Genomic DNA, 20,946 nt, shown 5'->3' with positions numbered 1-20,946 from the left:
TTGCTAAAATGTCTTAAGTGGGGACCCTTACACAAAAATAAAAAAATAAAAACGACTTGCTTCAGCAGCACAATCTTGGTGCTGTAGTTGTAGGAGATGTCTCAAAACGTCATCAGTAGTCAAGACAAAACCCAAAAATTGCAGAAAATAATTTTTTGGGGGAAGAAAATTAGCTAAAATGTCTGTTTATCTGTGTTGGCCCTGCGATGAGATGGTGACTTGTCCAGGGTGTACCCCGCCTTCCGCCCGAATGCAACTGCGATAGGCTCCAGCGACCCCAAAAGGGACAAGCGGTAGAAAATAGATGGTTGGATGAATATAATATACAGTATTACAGTTGGTTTGTAAAAAAGAAGTCACTTGGACTTATGATTTCAAAGCAATTAATCTCCTCCATTGTGTATGTACAGAAATCAAATGCATAGAAAATTGTGTCCTAAGGGGGGACCCTTACAAAAATTTCAAAAAATCAGACTTGCTTCAGCAGCACAATACTGGTGATGAAGTTGTAGGAGAGGTATCAAAACGTCATCAGCAGTCGCGACAAAACCCGAAAATGGCAGAAAATGCATAGTATTTGAAAACATTTTTAACTTTGCTAAAATGTTGTAACACAAAAATAAAAAATAAAAACGGACTTGCTTTAGCAGCACAATACTGGTGCTGTAGTTGTAAGAGATGTCTCAAAACGTCATCAGCAGTCCCCCAAAAAAACGAAAATGGCAGAAAAAGCTTTTTTTTTTGCTAAAATGTCGTAAGGGGGGACCCTTACGTCTTATCTGTCTGTCTATCTGTGTTGGCCCTGCAATTGTCCAGGGTGTACACCGCCTTCCGCCCGAATGCAGCTGAGATAGGCTCCAGCAAACCCCCCCACCGCGACCCCAAAAGGGACAAGCGGTCGAAATGGATGGATGGATACATATAACATACAGTATTACAGTTGGTTTGTTAGAAAAAAGAAAAAAAAAGTCATTTTGACTTATGATTTCAAAGCAATTAATCGTTCATTTTTAATGTACACAAATCAAATGTATAGACCGGGTGTCGGCAACCCGCGGCTCTAGAGCCGCATGCGGCTCTCTAGCGCCACCCTAGTGGCTCTCTGAAGATTTTTCAAAAATATAGGAAAAATGGAAAAATATGAGGGGAAAAAACATATCTTTTATTTTAATATGGTTTCTGTAGGAGGACAAACATGACACAAACCTCCCAAATTGTTATAAAGCACACTGTTTGTATTAAACATGCTTCACTGATTCGAGTATTTGGTGAGCGCCGTTTTGTCCTACTAATTTTGGCTGTCCCTGAACTCACTGTAGTTTGTTTACATGTATAACTTTCTCCGACTTTCTAAGACGTGTTTTATGCTACTTTTTTTCTGTCTCATTTTGTCCACCAAACTTTTAACGTTGTGCATGAATGCACAAAGGTGAGTTTTGTTGATGTTATTGACTTGTGTGGAGTGCTAATCAGACATATTTGGTCACTGCATGACTGCAAGCTAATTGATGCTAACATGCTATTTAGGCTAGCTGTATGTACATATTGCATCATTATGCCTCATTTGTAGCTATATTTGAGCTCATTTAGTTTCCTTTAAGTCCTCATAATTCAATTTATATCTCATGACACACTATCTGTATGTAATATGGCTTTTAATTTCGTATTTTTGGTCCAATATGGCTCTTTCAAAATTTTGGGTTGCCGACCCCTGGCATAGACAATTGTGTCATAGTATTACAAGGACATTATACATTTATATATATACTTTCACTGCTACAAGCTGCCCTCTAAAGGCCCCTCAAATAAAAATGCCCAACTCTTATCTTCAAGAATATGCAAAGAACACGCCAGGCTCCCGAAGGCGTTTTTTGTCATTTTAGAAAACTGAAGAAAGTCTTACAAGGAAAAGGCACAATAGTTGCCGTCAACAATAACCTGTAATGACATCTTCTAACTTCTGCAGACAATTCCAAGCGCTCACACTGTGCTGATCACTTGCCAGAAGAAGACACATTGATATCAGCATGAAAATATGAAACATAAGAGCAGACGCTGAAAAATACCTGCTGGCCCAAAAGCGAGCCTCCATATGCCCAGCGTTTCTCTCACTGCTGGCCGGCCAGACTGGATGCCCGCTCTCTCCCGGGCCTTAACACACACCTGCAAGCGAGCGCTCACATGCACACACACATTCGCACACACACACACACACGCTTCACTGGGGACAAGCCGGCAAGAGTAATCCTGGCCTAGTTATGTGCTTGGAGCAAAGCGCGGCATGCATGGTCCACACTCAGCATCGGCACAGTGAGGAAGATGAACATGTTTGACATGTTTAAAAGAAAGAAAGAAGAGCAAGAGAGGGAGCACACGGCAGAAGAACACCGGAGGATTACAAGGGATGGAAGGCAGGATGGATAGGCAGTGCCCTCCTAAGCGATAGTTGGCCAGAAGGAAGGATGTGAATGTTTCATGTGTGATCATATACATGCAATGTACTCACTTCCATATTCTTTATTTTGAGAGTATTTTATTTTTCAACTTTAAAATATTTTTTAAAATATAAAAAAAATGAAATTAATATAGAGTAAAATTATTGACAGTAATTTGTAGATATTTACTTGGAGATTAAAAACATGATACCAAAAGCGCCTTATTGCAGGGAAACTTGCCAAGGGACATGTCACCAAATATTAAAGGCCTACTGAAACCCACTACTACCCACCATTCAGTCTGATAGTTTATATATCAATGATGAAATATTAACATTGCAACACATGCCAATACGGCCTTTTTAGTTTACTAAATTGCAATTTTAAAATGATGACGCATACGCGTGACGTCACGGACTGTAAGGAAATATTAGCGCTGCACCACTAGCGGCTAAAAGTCGTCTGCTTTAATGGCATAATTACACAGTATTCTGGACATCTGTGTTGCTGAATCTATTACAATTTGTTCATTTAATAACGGAGACTATAAAGAACAATGCTCTTGGTGGAAAGCGGTGTATTGCAGCTGTCTTTAGCACCGAGACACAGCCGGTGTTTCTTTGTTTGTTGTGAAGCAGAACATGTTTTCTCTACGTCAACCAGCATGTTTTTGGATGGGGAAATTGTGATATATATCTTACCGGAGACATCAGTGGATTATTCGTCCTCCTGCAGCAGCTGTCAAAAAAGGCAGCTGTGAGCTTGGCTCCTCGGCTTCTCTTTGAGACACTGCGTGTTCACCGCAGCCATCCGACCTCGAGGTATGTCTTCACAATCTTTAAAATCTCACAAAAACACTATTAAAACAATAAGCAGATAAAAGATATTCCAGAATTATACTAGTAAATATGTCTAATTACATCTGAAACGCTCACACTGCCGCCGCCCGGAGCCGTCGCTTTTTATTTTATTTTATTTTTATAGTCCTTCACTATCAATATCCTAATTCACAAATCTTTCACCCTCGCTCAAATTAATGGGGAAATTGTCGCTTTCTCGGTCCGAATTGCTCTTACTGCTGGTGGCTCCCATTATAAACAATGTGAATATTTGTGGAGCCCTGCAACTCGTGACGTCACGCGCACATACTTCCGGTAAAGGCAGGGCTTTTCTATTAGCAACCAAAAGTTGCGAACTTTATCGTCCAAGTTCTCTACTAAATCCTTTCTGCAAAAATATGGCAATATCGCAAAATTATCAAGTATGACGCATAGACTGGACCTGCTATTCCCGTTTAAATAAGAAAATCTCATTTCAGTAGGCCTTTAACATTGCTGTATGTATACTTTTGACCCAGCAGATTTAGTCACAGTTTCAGTAGATAAATAAAAAATTAATAAAAGAGCCAAACTTTATGAATGGTTTTTGTGACTAACAAGTATGTGCTCCAATCACTCAATCACAAAAAACAAGAGTTGTAGAAATGATTGGAAACTCAAGACAGGCATGACATCATGTTCTTAACAAGTGTATGTTAACTTTTGACCACGACTATATGTAATGTAGTAAGTGTCACATTTATAATAACATGTAATATTTACGTATGTTTTATAATTTTAAGCATATGGCGGCACGCTTTCTTTCGACAACATCACTAATCAATACTCACTGCAGACTTCATGAGCGCCAACCAACATAATAAAACATAACTTACTGTACAATGTCTGCTCTTATTGGAAGCCGACTGCTAGGATGTTCATATTTTTGTGTCTTTATTGCCATTGCTTTTTGCATTCATTGGATGCACACGTTGACCAACTTGTCGGATTATGTTCTCATCCTTCTACTATCAAGGTGAGAGGCCTAATTTATGATCTCGATTACAGGGATGTCAAACTCCTTATAGCTAAGGGGCTGCATGGAGGAAAATCTAATCCCACGCGGGCCGGACTGGCAAAATCATAGCATTAAAACTTTCAAATAAAGACAACTTCAGAATGCTGTCTTTGTCTTATTTTGGCCAAAAATAGAACGAGCACATTCTGAAAATATCCACATTACAAATAATCCTCTAGGCAAAACACTTTCAGTTAATCGAACATTCTGATGAAAAAATGTGTGCAGTTTCAAAAACACCATGAAGAACACAATGAACTGAGACTTTGTCTCAGTGTTTTTTACAAAGCCATTAAACTTCAAGCACTTCCTGTTTGATTCTCATGCTGTTAGTACACCTTTAAAAATGTTTCCTCAAAAATCCACAACTGCTACAACACATTAATGTATCATCAGTCAAATACTACAATTGTAGTATAACCAAAACAATTGTTAAAATGACACCATAGCCAAAATCAATGTTACATACTTACTCACTTAACCAATGTGGACATGGTAGATTTCAACATAAAATAACATACAACAAACAATAAATTTAGAAACACATTTTTACAATGGAGTTCAGGGTGCATACTGTATCATGCATTTGCCCAAATGCGAGCGCTGCACGGAACTCTTAACAACATAGATGATGGTCATGTTGGCCTAAATCTTTGCACTTTACCGTTTATTTAATTTTATCTGTTAAGTGGATAATTTGCAATTAAAGAAGGTATTGTGCGTCGATACTGCTGCCAGCCACAATTGTGGCAGCTGATTGCTTGCACCTGCGCAGAGTGGACTAGCGGCAGGCAATGCAGAGGGCGCTTAAAGTCAGCTGACACGTCTACTTTAAACAGTGTCATGTTTGACGTGGGTTACACTTGAAATGCTGTTACGACATCCAGTGGACACATTTAGAAAAGCAGTTTCCTTAATTTAAAAAATGCAGCCAATTTTTAGATTTTAGCAACCTGATCTTGATGGCCGCGGGCCCACATCTGCAGTCCCCTCCAAGGTTTTTTTACGGTGCCCATTGAGTTTTTTCTTGCCCTGATGTGGGATCTGAGTCGAGAATGTCGTTGTGGCTTGTGCAGCCCTTTGAGACACTTGTGATTAAGGGCTGTATAAGTAAACTTAGATTGATTACAGAAATACATCTGTCTTATTATATTCCATAATAAATAGAATTGCTTTCTATTTATTATTTTACTTCTTTTTGTCTGGTTTTGTATGTGTTGTGTATCCTCCTGTGAGATGTATATTACTTTTTTTTTGTTCGGTCTGTACTTCATGAAGTTTTGCATTTGTTGTTTTTTTGTGTGTTTTTTGTTTGTTTTCATTTTATTTAGATGTATTTGTTTGGTTTGTATGCTTGGGAATCCTGGCTATCCATGAGGTAAGACTACTTATTATGTTGAAGGGGGCAGGAAATATAAGATGTTCTTCATCCTGTTCCTTCTTAAGTATAGCCGTGTAAATATGTGTTTAGTTGCCAAAGTTTAATTGTATATTGATCAAAAATGCACATCAATGAAGGAGATAAATAAAAAATTAATGAAAATGAATGAATTGATTGAAACTTTTATTAGTAGATTGTACAGTACAGTACATATTCCATACAATTGACCACTAAATGTTAACACCCGAATAAGTTTTTCAACTTGTTTAAATCGGGGTCCACGTTAATCAATTCATGGTAGATTAGTGGAATGAATGAATTGTGATTGATTGGCAAAATTCCCAAAAAAGTGCAGTTTCAGTTTCACTGGAAAATTTAGGAAAAAGTTGTAAAATGTAACAGACAAGTGTTTTTTTGTATTTTAATTATTATTTTTTTTAAACACTTATTGCAACGCAAATTTTTGAATAATCTGACGCATTAAAGGCCTACTGAAATGAGATTTTCTTATTTAAACAGGGATAGCAGGTTAATTCTATATGTCATACTTGATCATTTTGCGATATTGCCATATTTTTGCTGAAAGGATTTAGTAGAGAACATCGACGATAAAGTTTGCAACTTTTGGTCGCTAATAAAAAAGCCTTGCCTTTACCGGAAGTAGCAGACGATGTGCGCGTGATGTCACCGGTGTGAGGGATCCTCACATTGTTTATAATAATAGCCTCCAGCAGCAAGAGCTATTCGGACCGAGAAAGCGACAATTTCCCCATTAATTTGAGCGAGGATGAAAGTTTCGTTGATGAGCAAAGTTAGAGTGAAGCACACAAAAAAAGAAAAGGCGACGGCTCCAGGCGGCGGCAGTGGGAGTGTTTCGGATGTAATTAGACACATTTACTAGGGTAGTTCTGGAAGATCCCTTATCTGCTCATTGTTTTAATAGTGTTTTAGTGAGATTGTAAAGTCAAACCTCAAAGTCGGATGGCTGCGGTGAACACGCCAGTGTCTCAGAGAAGCCGAGGAGCCAAGATCTCAGTTGCCTTTTTGACAGCTACAGGAGGAGGTTCCATAATCCACGTATGTCTCCGGTAAGAGCCGACATAATATCACAATTTTCCCATCCAAAAACTTGCTGGTTGACGTAGAGAAACATGTTCGCTTGACCGCTCTGTGTTAAAGCTTCACAACAAACAAAGAAACACCGGCTGTGAATCGGTGCTAATGGCAGCTGCAATCCACCGCTTTCTACCAAAATAATTGAACAAATTGCAAAAGATTCATCAACACAGATGTCCAAATTACTGTGTAATTATGCGATGAAAAGAGACGACTTTTTGCCGTGTGTGGTGCTGGGCTAATATGTCCGCTACAACCCGAGACGTCACAAACAAGCGTCATCATACGCGTCATCATTTTGCGACGTTTTCAACAAGAAACTCCGCGGGAAATTTAAAATTGTAATTTAGTAAACTAAAAAGGCCGTATTGGCATGTGTTGCACTGTTAATATTTCATCATTGATATATAAACTATCAGACTGTGTGGTCGGTAGTAGTGGGTTTCAGTAGGCCTTTAAAAAAAGCAGTAGGCAATCTAGAATGTGAGTTGGTAGAGTTCTGACCCCTTGAAAGTAAAAACCCTCATAGACACACGTCCAAGGATTTGTGCATTATTCTTAGGGAAAATGATGGAAAATGTCAAAAGTGTGCACACATCGAAGCGAGTCTGAATCCCTAAAAAGAAAGCAAGCGAGCAGTGGAAGTCCCGCGGCGAGAGACATTATGGCTGCTCTCTTCCAAATAAACGCAACAGTTCCTCTCGCATGCTTTTCCCTCCGCATACTCGGAGACGACCCAAACCACAGCAGCGAGTATTTTCACTCGATGGGCACTGGCGGGGTGAAAAATGATACTTTGAATATGTAAATACATGATAACATAAGGAATATTAATGCAAAACATGTCAAGTGTTTAATAAAGTTGTTGGTGGTGCGAATCAAGTTGGATGTATTTTTAGAAGTTTTGCTTTGACTGTACAGTAATTACAGTGGGAGGCTCTTCAAAGTGCTTTTGTGAGTCTCCCTTAACTTCTGAGGTTTACTCTTCCTGAATTCTGCAAGTACTGTGGACCTTGCATGCAAATATTTGGATTTTTCTATGATGTTTTAAAGTGACAAAAAATGTCAGAATGGACAAAATGAGGGGGTTTGTTTTTACTGAGATGTGAATGTACTGTACGTTTATTTCAACTACAAAGAAGAAATAGGTTTTTTAGGGGCAGAAGCAACTCCAAATGTCAGTAGGCCCACACAACAAAACAATAAAATCATATCAACATATGGAATAAAGTTTTGGCAGATATTAAGCAAGGAAGCAAAACAACAATGTGCAGTGCACCCGGAAAGTAGCCACAGTGTTTGACTTTTTCCACATTTTGTTATGTTACATCCTTATTCCAAAATGGAGTAAACCCATTTTTATCCTCAAAATTCCACACACAATACCCCAAATTGACAATGTGAAAATATATTTTATTATTTAACAAATTTGTTAAAAAATAAAAATAATAATTATAATCATATCCCATGTCCTTACGCTGAAGTTCCTCCCTAAATAATTTGGTGTGATTTTTATTTATTTCTTTTAATTAAAAAAAAAATTGTACAATATTCAATATAAATATGCATGAATATGAATTTGAATAAATAATAATATGAATACGTTTTCATTATTCATTATCAGAGATGTCCGATAATGGCTTTTTTGCTAATATCCGATATCCCGATATTTTCCAACTCTTAATTACCGATACCGAAATCAACTGATACCGATATATACAGTGGTGGCATTAACACATTATTATGCCTAATTTTGTTGTGATGCCCCGCTGGATGCATTAAACAATCTAACAAGGTTTTCCAAAATAAATCAACTCAAGTTATGGAAAAAAAAATGCCAACATGGCACTGCCATATTTATTATTGAAGTCACAAAGTGCATTATTTTCTTTTTTAACATGCCTCAAAACAGCAGCTTACAATTTTGGACATGCTCTCCCTGAGAGTGCATGAGGACGTTGAGGTGGGCGGGGTTGAGTTGGGGTGGGGGGTGGATGGTAGCGGTAGCGGGGGGTGTATATTGTAGTGTCCCGGAAGAGTTAGTGCTGCAAGGCTTTCTGGGTATTTGTTCTGTTGTGTTTATGTTTTGTTACGGTGCGGAGGTTCTCCCGAAATGTGTTTGTCATTCTTGTTTGGTGTGGGTTCACAGTGTGGCACATATTTGTAACAGTGTTAAAGTTGTTTATACGGCCACTCTCAGTGTGACCTGTATTGCTGTTGACCAAGAATGCAGGGCATTCACTTGTACGTGTGAAAAAACGTTGATTTTATGTGATTGGGCCGGCACGCAAAGGCAGTGCCTTCAAGGCTTATTGGCGCTCTGTACTTCTCCCTACGTCCGTGTACACGACGACGTTTTAAAAAGTAATACATTTTACTTTTTGAAACCGATACCGATAATTTCCGATATTACAATTTAAGACTTTTATCGGCCGATAACATTGGCAGTCCGATAACATCGGCAGTCCGATATTATCGGACATCTCTATTCATTATGATTATAAATCATTTGAAGAGCCTTTGTCAGCGCTTATTATCCAATCCATTCCATCAATGCATTACTACACTGAAAACCCAGTCCACGTTTTCACTGTGGCCTTAGCAGGGTCAAGCCAGACCGTAGTGAAACCTGCAGTGTTTACGAAACAAAACCCAGAAGTATACATGCTTCAGTTCTAGTCGTCTCCCTACTGCCGCCACGTTGATGGCAATTTCAAGGATTCTGTGCAATCAGAGTCAACATTTTCCGAACCGCTGAGAAGATTATGAAAGAAGATGTCTCCCACAGTTCTGGGGGCGTTTGCCTCGATGTCTGTTCTGAAGAGCGTGTTTTGGTGACGCTCATTTTTTGTCCATTATGCGACCGGAGCGCGGGGGAATTCATGCTGAAGTCGCATCATAACACTATCTGATTGATTTGTAAGGTTAAAGTACCACTGATAGTCACACACACACTATGTGTGGTGAAATTGCCCTCTGCATTTGATCCATCCCCTTGTTCCACCCCCTGGGGGGGAGGGGAGTAGTGAGCAGCAGCGGTGGTCGCGCTCGGGAATCATTTTGGTGATTTAACCCCCAATTCCAACCCCTGATGCTGAGTGCCAAGCAGGGAGGTAATGGGTCCCATTTTTACAGACTTTGGTATGACTCGGCCGGGGTTTAAACTCACGACCTACCGATCTCAGGGCGAACACTCTAACCAGAAGGCCAATGAGCAAGTATAAAAGTCATAATAATAATGTCTCAAATATTGCTGACAGAAAAATTACTTCCATAGTATGATAAACAAAGCACACTACAACAGCTTTGTAGTATGGGTGTGCTACTTCAACTTGATGGATGTATTTGTGGAGAGGGGGAGCCGGCAGTCCGACAGCAAGGCAGGGCACACCCTAGCCCAGCCCAAAATGGCGGCGAGGGGGCGTGGCCGGCAGTCCGACAGCGAGGCAGGGCACACCCTAGCCCAGCCCAAAATGGCGGAGAGGAGGCGTGGCCGGCAGTCCGACAGCGAGGCAGGGCACACCCTAGCCCAGCCCAAGATAGCCTTTATTTCACAGAAAAGAGCAATTCGTATCATTTTTAAAGTACGATATAGAGACCACACAAAACCACTCTTCATTAGGTCAGGATTACTAAAACTAAAAGACATTGTAGAATTGAATACTCTATTAATGATGTTCAAAGCGAGAGATAAAGTTATTCCGAAGGACATACAAAAGTTATTTGTGTTCACATCTAAAGATGACAACCACAGAAGGCCGTCCGACTTTAAACATCCAAGAGTGCGAACAAATTTGAAACAAATGTGCTTGTCTGTTGTTGGTGTGAAAGCATGGAATTCTCTAAACAAAGACTTAAAAAGCTGTAAGAATAGCTTTGTATTTAAAAAGAGTTATAAAAAGAGAAAACTGAAATCATATCAAACTGAGTTTTGATTTAGATTGGACGTGTCATTGTGAAAGTGCTTAAAGGAAAATTGGAAAGTATGTCGGAGTTCGGGTGTTGTTGGAGGGAACAGTTATAAAGTCATCTAAAATAATTTGTGTTAAAAAGGGGGCAGATAAATATAAGAATATTATTCTTCTATCCGCTCCTTTCTGGTCATGGAAATGTATAAGAAACAAAAAAACAATGAAAGTGTCAATTGTATGTGGCTTTTATATATGCATTTTCATGAAAGGAATAAAAATAAATGATGCATGCATTTTTAAGTAAGTCCAACATTTTTAGAGTATAATAAGTCTCTTATTCTTTTTAATAACATTGTTATTCTGAAGCTAACCAACAATAAATAAAATACTTCTTACCATTAATGCGACTTCTTGAACAGGCGCGGTAGAAACCGGATGGATGGATTAAAACGCATGAGAATCTTTTAAATTTTGAAGGTTATTTTTGACACTGTGATTACCGGCGGAATTATTCATTACTTACTGTGTTTAGCAATGTCAGCTAAGATTTATCTGAGAGCCAGGTGCAGTCATCAAAAGAGCCACATCTGGCTCTAGAGCCATAGGTTCCCTACCCCTGTTCTAGACTCATGATTTTGGAGCTCTGAAAACTGGATGCACTGACAGACTCGTAGTCGAAAAGGTGGAATTCTAAGGGGATTTTTTTTAATCGTCCCTTGTATTATTGTCACCATGAATGTCAGGTTATTCTGATAGTCCATATCAGCCACCCCTACTGGCCATGTGTGGCCTGTGCCTTAATTGACCATTACAGTCATGATAGGAAACCAACGATATTGTTTTTCACCCATTTCTTTAGTATTTGCTGGGTAATTCTAATAAGTTGTAAGCAAAAAAAATATCTTGCAAGTGCAACAATTGTGAACTAAAGAGGTTGTGCACAGACGACATCTCTTTGGGTGGACATCCGGCCCAATTTCCAGGCAAGAGAGTTTATTTCCAGCAGAACCTCCTCTGTTTTGAGGTCAGGTCTGTAGTGATGTGCAAGTTGGTATACACTGCTGTCATCTGTTCAACGTTTCCCTGTTTGCAAGTTGCCTGCTAGCTTTTCCATGCAACAACTCTGTCCTTGCTCGTTTGGGCCATCTCATGCTTACTAAAGATGACTGAAGCTTTCTTCCACTTCCACCCTTTTACATGTATTCAGTGTTGGTTGTGTCTTTCTTATACAGTGTCAAAAATGTTGCAAGTGCAGGAGGCTAAGACCCCACTGTTCTTCAATTCTAGTGACGTCCCTGGTATTCACAGCCTCGCTCAATACTTTGTTGGTGCGCTTTTGTTGGCAGCGACTACAGCTTTAAGTCTTTTTGAACACGATGCCACAAAATTGGCACACTGGTCAGTTTTGCCCGTTCCTCATTGCAGCACATCACACGCTCCATCAGGTTGGAAGGGAAGTGTTGGTTTTCATCCAGGATGTACATTGCTGCATTCATTGGACATTTTTTTAATCTCATTTACCAGTTACACATTTCAGTGTTATATATGAAAGAGTTTTGGCAGTGTAGAAAAAGTGTAATTTGCAGCTCGTTGTGTGATAAACATAGACTTTGTGGGAGTGTGACACAGACTAAGTTGCTGCAATGACGCAGAGAGCACGGTGGGACAGGGGTTAGTGCAGGGGTCGGCAACCCAAAACGTTGAAAGAGCCAAATTGGACCAAAAATACAAAAAAGTAATCTGTCTGGAGCCGCAAAAAATGAAAAACCACAAAGAAGTCTTATAAAGAAGGCAACACATGACGTAAGTGTCTATATTAGCTATATAAGCCTACTATCAAAACGGCTATGTGTCGCAGGCTGAAGCAAATCTTCGTTGACAGAAATTTTGAAATATAATATTTATTGTACACATTTTTACAACATTAGAAACCATTAGTAAATCAGAGGCTACTCAGAAGGTGAGATAACTCCTGGACATTACTGGCTTTTAATGTCCAAAAAGGTATAGATGTGTGTGTTCAAGTTAAAGGAAACGGCAGGCTGTCTTCTTTTAATAAATTAATTACATTTTTGGCAAGCTCGGTAATGTTTGCTGTGGTCTGGAAAAACATGGCACAGAAACAACTTTCCGAAATGCGGCCAATATTAAATATAGATAATGTGTCATGAGACATGCAAAACTAAATTATATACAGAGGATAAAAGTAAAGGATATTAAATGACCTCAAATATTGCTACAAATGAGGTATAATGATGCAATATGTACATACAGCTAGCCCAAATAGCATGTTAGCATTGATTAGCTTGCAGTCAAGTCGCCACCTCATCGCAGAAATAACTCATTTCACAACGTATATATCTGCGGCTTAAAGTCCAGTGCAGCTAATATATGGGACAAAAAATATTCTAAAATTGGGTAGGTGCCGCTTATACAAACCCCGTTTCCATATGAGTTGGGAAATTGTGTTGGATGTAAATAAAAACGGAATACGATGATTTGCAAATCATTTTCAACCCATATTCAGTTGAATATGCTACAAAAACAACATATTTGATGTTCAAACTGATAAACTGGTTTTTTTTGCAAATAATCATAAATGTAGAATTTGATGCCAGCAACACATGACAAAAAATTTGGGAAAGGTGGCAATAAATACTGATAAAGTCATGAATGCTCATCAAACAGTTATATGGAACATCCCACAGGTGTGCAGGCTAATTGGGAACAAGTGGGTGCCATGATTGGGTATAAAAGCAGCTTCCGTGAAATGCTAAGAAATTCACAAACAAGGATGGGGTGAGGGTCACCAATTTGTAAGAGACTTGTCGAACAGTTTGAGAACAACATTTCTTAACGAGCTATTGCAAGGAATTTAGGGATTTTACCGTCTACGGTCCGTAAAATCATCAAAAAGTTCAGAAAATCTGGACAAATCACTGCACGTAAGCGATGATATTACGAACTTTTGATCCCTCGGGCGGTACTGCACGAAAAACCGACATCAGTGTGTAAAGGATATCACCACATGGGCTCAGGAACACTTCATAAAACCACTGTCAGTAACTTACAGTTGGTTGCTACACCTGTAAGTGCAAGTTAAAACTCTACTATGCAAAACCAAACCCATTTATCAAAAATATCCTGAAACGCTGCCGGCTTGGCTGGGCCTGAGATTATCTAAGATGGACTGATGCAAAGTGGAAGGGTGTTCTGTGGTCTGACGAGTCCACATCCATCCATCCATTTTCTACCGCTTATTCCCTTTTGGGGTCGCGGGGGGCGCTGGCGCCTATCTCAGCTACGATCGGGCGGAAGGCGGGGTACACCCTGGACAAGTCGCCACCTCATCGCAGGGCCAACACAGATAGACAGACGACATTCACATTTCAAATTATATTTGGAAATAGAGGACGTGGTGTCCTCCAGAAGAAAGAGGAAAATAACCATTCGGATTGTTATAGGCGCAAAGTTCAAAAACCAGCATCTGTGACGGTATGGGGGTGTATTAGTGCCCAAGGCATGGGTAACTTACACATCTGTGAAGGCACAATTAATGCTGAAAGGTCCATACAGGTTTTGGAACAACATATGTTGTCATCCAAGCAACGTTATCATGGACGCCCCTGTTTATTTCAGCAAGGCAAGTGTTACAACAGCGGGGCTTTGTAAAAAAAAAAGAGTGCAGGTACTTTCCTGGCCCGCCTGCAGTCCAGACATGTCTCCCATCGAAAATGTGTGGCGCATTATGAAGCATAAAATACGACAGCAGAGACCCCGGACTGTTGAACGACTGAAGCTCTACATAAAACAAGAATGGGAAAGAATTCCACTTTCAAAGCTTCAACAATTAGTTTCCTCAGTTCCCAAACGTTTATTGAGTGTTGTTAAAGGAAAAGGTGCTGTAACACAGTGGTGAACATGTCCTTTCCCAACTACTTTGGCATGTGTTGCAGCCATGAAATTCTAAGTTAATTATTATTTGGGAAAAAAAAATAAAGTTTGAGTTTGAACATCAAATATCTTGTCTTGTCTTATCTTGTCTTTGTAGTACATTCAACTGAATATGGGTTGAAAAGGATTTGCAAATCATTGTATTCCGTTTACATTTACATCTAACACAATTTCCCAACTCAAATGGAAACGGGGTTAGTATAACGGTGCACACTATCCATCCATCCATTTTCTAGCACTTGTCCTTTTTGGGGTCACGGGGGGTCGCTGGAGCCTATATCAGCTGCATTCGGGCGGAAGGCAGCGTACACCCTGGACAAGACTATAGCTCGAAAAATACGATGCTTGTTAAATAAAATCTCCGCCTTGTTTAAATGAATACTTAGGCCTACTACGCTACTGTATTCTAATGTTGGAGGAGAGTCAAGTTTTTTCTGAGGTGTTATTTGGTCAAAAAAGTTTAACAACCACAGGTCCTTCAAAAGGACGGTTCACGAATCCGCCAGAGCCCCACGCTGAGATGTCCTTGGACTTTCACGGCGCCCGTTCTATTAGCAGGGGGTGCCCTTTCCTCCTTGAACTACACAGGCAAGCATTTAAGTACTTTTGTCCATGCCGAAGCCTGCTGAGACTCACCTCACCTCCAGGTTCTGTAACAGCTTCTTCCCTCAGGCCGTAAGACACTTGAACGCATCATAACTAAATTATCCCCTCAACTCCCCCCAAAATGGATTAACTCGCTGGAATAAAAAAGACAATATAACATACATCCATAAACGTGGACGCATGTGAAAAAGTGCAATATATTTTATCCGTTCAGTAATCTATTTATTTATGTATATATATATATTTATATATATTCATTTATTTTATATATATATATATTTATATATAATTTATAAATATTTATTTAATTATATATGCACCTTATTGCTTTTTTTATCCTGCACTACCATGAGCTTGTGCACAGTGTTAATTTTGTTGACGAAAAATTTTCGTCATATTTATCGTCAACGACCTTTTTTTTCTGACTAAAACGAGACAATAACTAAATAAAAAATAATTTACTTGGACTAAGACTATGACGAGGGGTATTGACATAATCGTCAATGAATAAAAACGAGACGAAAATGTCTGCCACAGACGAGATCCAATCGGAACTCATTTCGTTAGGAAGAGGCGGGAGGAGTTGGGAAGAGAACCAATCAGAGCGACGTGGTAAGGAAGTTACGTAAACGTAGTTTGCGTTTGAGACTGACCCGGGAATGCGCTGCAGAAGACAAAATGTCAACGCCGGGGAGGAAGAGGAGAGAGGACATATGGGGAAATTTTATATTTGACGTCAAGGATAACAAGACGCAGTGTAATAAATGCAGTGCGAGGATTACGGGGAAAAACACAACAAACTTGAAGCGACATTTACAGTCGATTCACCCCGAAATCCACACACAGGTAAGCATTTTCCACAACATACAACTCACTCGACGTTATCCCGTTTATTACACGGCTTACTCCTAAAATACTAAATTTGAGACATGATTTTCATCAAAATACGACTTGTATCGGTGATTTTTCCGCTGTTTTGCTTTGACTTCCAGAAATTGAAGGAAAAGTTTACATATTACCCTTTAGTCGACTAAATCTACTGTAGTTTTCGTCGACTATAATCTTATGATATTTCGTCAATTAAAACTAGACTAAAACTAAAACAATTTAAATGACTAAATTATGACTAAAACTAAATTACATTTTAGTCAAAAGACTATGACTAAAACTATATCAAATTTTGCTGTCAAAATTAACACTGCTTGTGTAACGAAATGTAGTTCTTATCTGTGCTGTAAAGTTAAAATTTGAATGACAATAAAAAGGAAGTCTAAAGTTATCGAGATGAATCTGGAGAAATAATAATCAGAGCATAATAATCACAGAAAGAAGCACACGGGCAAAGGATGGATTTTTTTTTGGAGGGGTCTGACACAACAACCTTTGGTTTGTCAAGCGTCATGTTCAGAATGGGATTCTTAAAAGACAAAAGGCAAGGCAAGAGGGGGATGTTTCTCTTATTAACATGCATATTCATATTTGGACCCCTTTGAAAGACAATCGGCAGCCTCTGTGATTGTATTTGGGGGGGCCGTTCCCGTACAAAGAGCGAAATTTTCTGCTGAGGCCTCGTCCGGGACGGCGCGCGGGGACGCTGCAGCACCCCCGAGCGTCCCTGAATCAGGCAGACAGGAAGTGGTCCGGCAGGCGCCCCCATCCCCATGGCGATTCCCACGAATTCCCACAATTCCGCCGGCCCGTTGTTTGGTTACATATTCAGACATGAGGGGCCACGAGAAGCGCAAAAGACGCAAAAAAAAAATGAATTCATGGTCACAACATGAGCCGCATAAGAGCAGACAACATTGTCTTTGTGTCTGAAAAAGCAAACATAAGACGGGCTCCTCAGAGGTTAAGGCGCTACAAGTGAGATCACAACATCTACTTTTTTTTTTTTTTAAAGAACACAAGAATCCTTTCCTCCTCTTGCCTCATTTGGGCTTTTTATGTGCGGCCATAAAGAGGTGGATTTATGTAGCGGCGCACAGAACATGCATGCGAATGAGAGGCGACCGCGGGGGGACCGTAGATCTTCACAAACATATATGCTCGGAGTCGGAGCCCAGGGGGGCGGGAAGAAAGCGGAGGAAAAAGATAAAACTGCAAAATAAAAAAAGTGAGGTGGCGGAAGGATGAGCAGATGAAACGAGCGGAGAACAAAGAAGGCGAACGTTGCGGGATCAGAGGAGAGTCGTCAAAACGGGTCCCATCTGGGAACGCCATCACGGGCCTGGCCGGGGTCGTCGCCGCTAACAAAAGCAGCCCTCAAGCTTTAGTAGCTGCTAAAAAGAACAGAAGCTGATTTACGTCGGATGCTTCTCTGGCTTCCCAGGCTGCTGCAACGCTCAGCAGGGGCTGAAGTGCAGGAGGTAACAGGAGCTGCTACATGGCGGCGCTACAGATATCGTCAAGTTCCACGCTGAGGCAAAAGTCAGGATCCTCGCCAATATTCTGTCCCGCCAGACCAGGGGTGTTCAAATTGTGGCCTGAGGGCCACTTGTGGCCAGGAGCTAATTTAGTTTTAGAACATGGACACTCCCTGAGAAAGCCAGGTGAAGTGAAGTGTATTATATTTATATGGCGCTTTACATAGTGAAACCCGATATCTAAGTTACATTTTTAAACCAGTGTGGGTGGCACTGGGAGCAGGTGGGTAAAGTGTCTTGCCCAAGGACACAGCGGCAGTGACTAGGATGGCAGGTTGGTGATATCCAACCCATGCTCATTTCTAAAGTATGCACATTATACAAATACTTTTTTTTTAAAACATACAAATGTGGAATAAAAGAACCAATAGGTGAAATGTAACTAATAAAAGTTGCTGTGTTGACTCTAATAACACAAAGTATTTTTTCCTTCAAAACTGTCATTGCTCAGAAAATCCATCTTTCCATCTTCTTCCGCTTATCCGAAGTCGGGTCGCGGGGGCAGCAGCCTAAGCAGAGAAGCCCAGACTTCCATCTCCCCAGCTACTTCGTCCAGCTCCTCCCAGGGGATCCCGAGGTGTTCCGAGGCCAGCTGAGAGTCTCTCCTCTGCGTCTTGGTTCTTTCACGTGGTCTCCAGGGAGGCGTCCAGGGGCAGTCTGACCAGATGCCCAAACACAACCACCTCATCTATTTCAATAACTGTCAAATAAAAATGAGCTGCATGATAGGAAATCAAATGGTTTATGCACTTCGCTATATGGTAGGTTCCTTCTGTTGTTGACTAATTTTTTCATACGGTGTTGATCTGGAAATGGTTGCTTGGGCATTTTGTGGGTGTGGCACCGAACGGAGATGTTGGCATGAAGAGTTTCCGCGATATATCGAGTATATCGGTAGGTGGAACTCATTCGAAGGAAACTCGTTTTAGTCACTTGGACCCGTGATCTTGTCTTTTCGGTCATAAACCAAAGCTCATGACCATAAGTTAGAATGGGTACGTAGATCAACCGGTAAAATGAGAGCTTTGCCTTCCGGCTCAGTTCGTATCGATGAAGGGTCCACATCACTGCAGACGGCGCGCCGATCTCACAATCCAGTCTTCCCTCACTCGTGAACAAGACCCCGAGGTACTTAAACTCCTCCACTTGAGGCAGGGTTTCCTCCCCAACCTGGAGATGGCCCTCCACTTTTTTCCGGTAGAGAACCATGGACTCGGACTTGGAGGTGCAGATTCTCATCCCACTCGCTTCACACTCAGCTGTGAACTGATCCAATGAGATCTAAAGATGCTGGCCAGATGAAGCCATCAGGAACACATAATCTGCAAAAAGCAGAGACCGAATCCTGCAGCCACCAAACCGGATCCCCTCAACACCCTGACTGCGCCTAGAAATTCTGTCCATAAAAGTTATGAACAGAATCTGTGACAAAAGGCGGCCTTGGCGGAGTCCAACCCTCACTGGAAACAGGTCTGACTTACTGCCGGCAATGCGGACCAGGCTCTGATACTGATCATACAGGGAGCAAACCGCCACAATCAGGCAGTAGTCTCTAAGCATTCCCCACAGGACTTCCCGAGGGACACCGTCGAAAAACTCCTATGCACACTCAAGGATCCTGCTGGTCCACAATTCCCCGACCAGGACGAAAACCACAATGCTCCCCCTGAATCCGAGGGTTGACTATTTATTGACCTATTTAAGGCTCCAATTTTTTTCACATCAATGTTTTTTTTTTAATATTTGGGGTTAAATACTGAATATTTTTTGATTGCCATATATAAAAAAAAAACTAATTTTCTTTGACAAAAGGGCATAAAACAAACAAATAAAAAAAGTATAAATAAAAATGTGTACGTAAAAACAATGGACAGAGCAGACAAATTACCATAAGTCTTGAACTATAGGAAGTATTTCAATTGTTGGAATATGCGCCTTTGACTGATAATTGACTAGTTTTTACGGTAATCTACGTCACAGCAGCTCTAGGCAGACAAAGCACAAAGTAGAGTGGGCGGGGTTTTTTTGCAGAGCAGCCCGCATGAAATGCGGGTGTCAGGGACACAGACGCAGATTTTTACAACAAAGTTTTAGAAAAACATGTTTTTTTTATTAGATTGTAGGTGTTTTTTAACCCTTTGTGTTTACATGTCATTGTGTTTGTTGCGTTTTGCTAGATTGGAAAATATGTCATTTCGGGAGTTGGTCTGAGAATTAAACAGAAGTGACGTTCAAATGTTGTTAATATTCAGTGTTTTATCGTTCATAGTTGATATTGTAAATACCACATTCTTTATTTTCCTGTACCATATTTTTCAGACTATAAGTCGCAGTTTTTGTCATAGTTTGGCTGGGGGTGCGACAAAAATACTCCAGGGCGACTTATGTGTGAAATTATTAACACATTACTGTAAAATATCAAATAATATTATTTATCTCATTTGCGCAAGAGACCAAGAAAATGTCATCAATCATCACACACACGTCAACCAATAAGAATTCGGCGGGGGAGTGTCATAGCAGAAATGCATTTTGGGTCATGGAATGCTAACTGCTATATGCTACTGCCATAGCTATTAAAATGGATCATTTCATTGTTGGCGGTAACTTATGAAAACTTATAAGGACTGAACAAAAATGGCACCGAAAAGGAAATCATGTACTGCAGATTATACAGGTAAACTGGACGTAGTGAAATATGCAGCAGAAAACGACAAGAGAAAGCGGCGCATACCTTTTGAGTTGAAGAGTTGTTTGGAAGCGACATCGAGGAAGAAGATTTCATGGGATTTATCGATTAGGAGTGACAGATTGTTTGGTAAAGGTATAGCATGTTCTATATGTTATAGTTATTTGAATGACTCTTACCATAATATGTTACGTTAACATACCAGGCACCTTCTCAGTTGGTTATTTAATGCGTCATGTAACGTACACTTATTCAGCATTTGTTCACTATTCTTTATTTTAAATTGCCTTTCAAATGTCTATTCTTGGTGTTGGATTTTATCAAATAAATTTCCCCCAAAAAATGCGACTTATACTCCAGTGCGAAGTATACATGTTTTTTTCCTTCTTTATTATGAATTTTCGGCCAATGCGACGTATACTCCGTAGCGATTTATAATCCGAAAAATACGGTACATTCTGGGTGTCTCATTCAGTAAAAAAAAAAAAGAAATAATTCTGGTTTTTTTTAGATAGTCATAGCGTTTTTAGCA

Source organism: Nerophis ophidion, linkage group LG09, assembly GCF_033978795.1.
Source record: "Nerophis ophidion isolate RoL-2023_Sa linkage group LG09, RoL_Noph_v1.0, whole genome shotgun sequence".
NCBI classification, from domain to species: Eukaryota; Metazoa; Chordata; class Actinopteri; order Syngnathiformes; family Syngnathidae; genus Nerophis; species Nerophis ophidion.
This window is presented reverse-complemented; position numbering follows the sequence as displayed.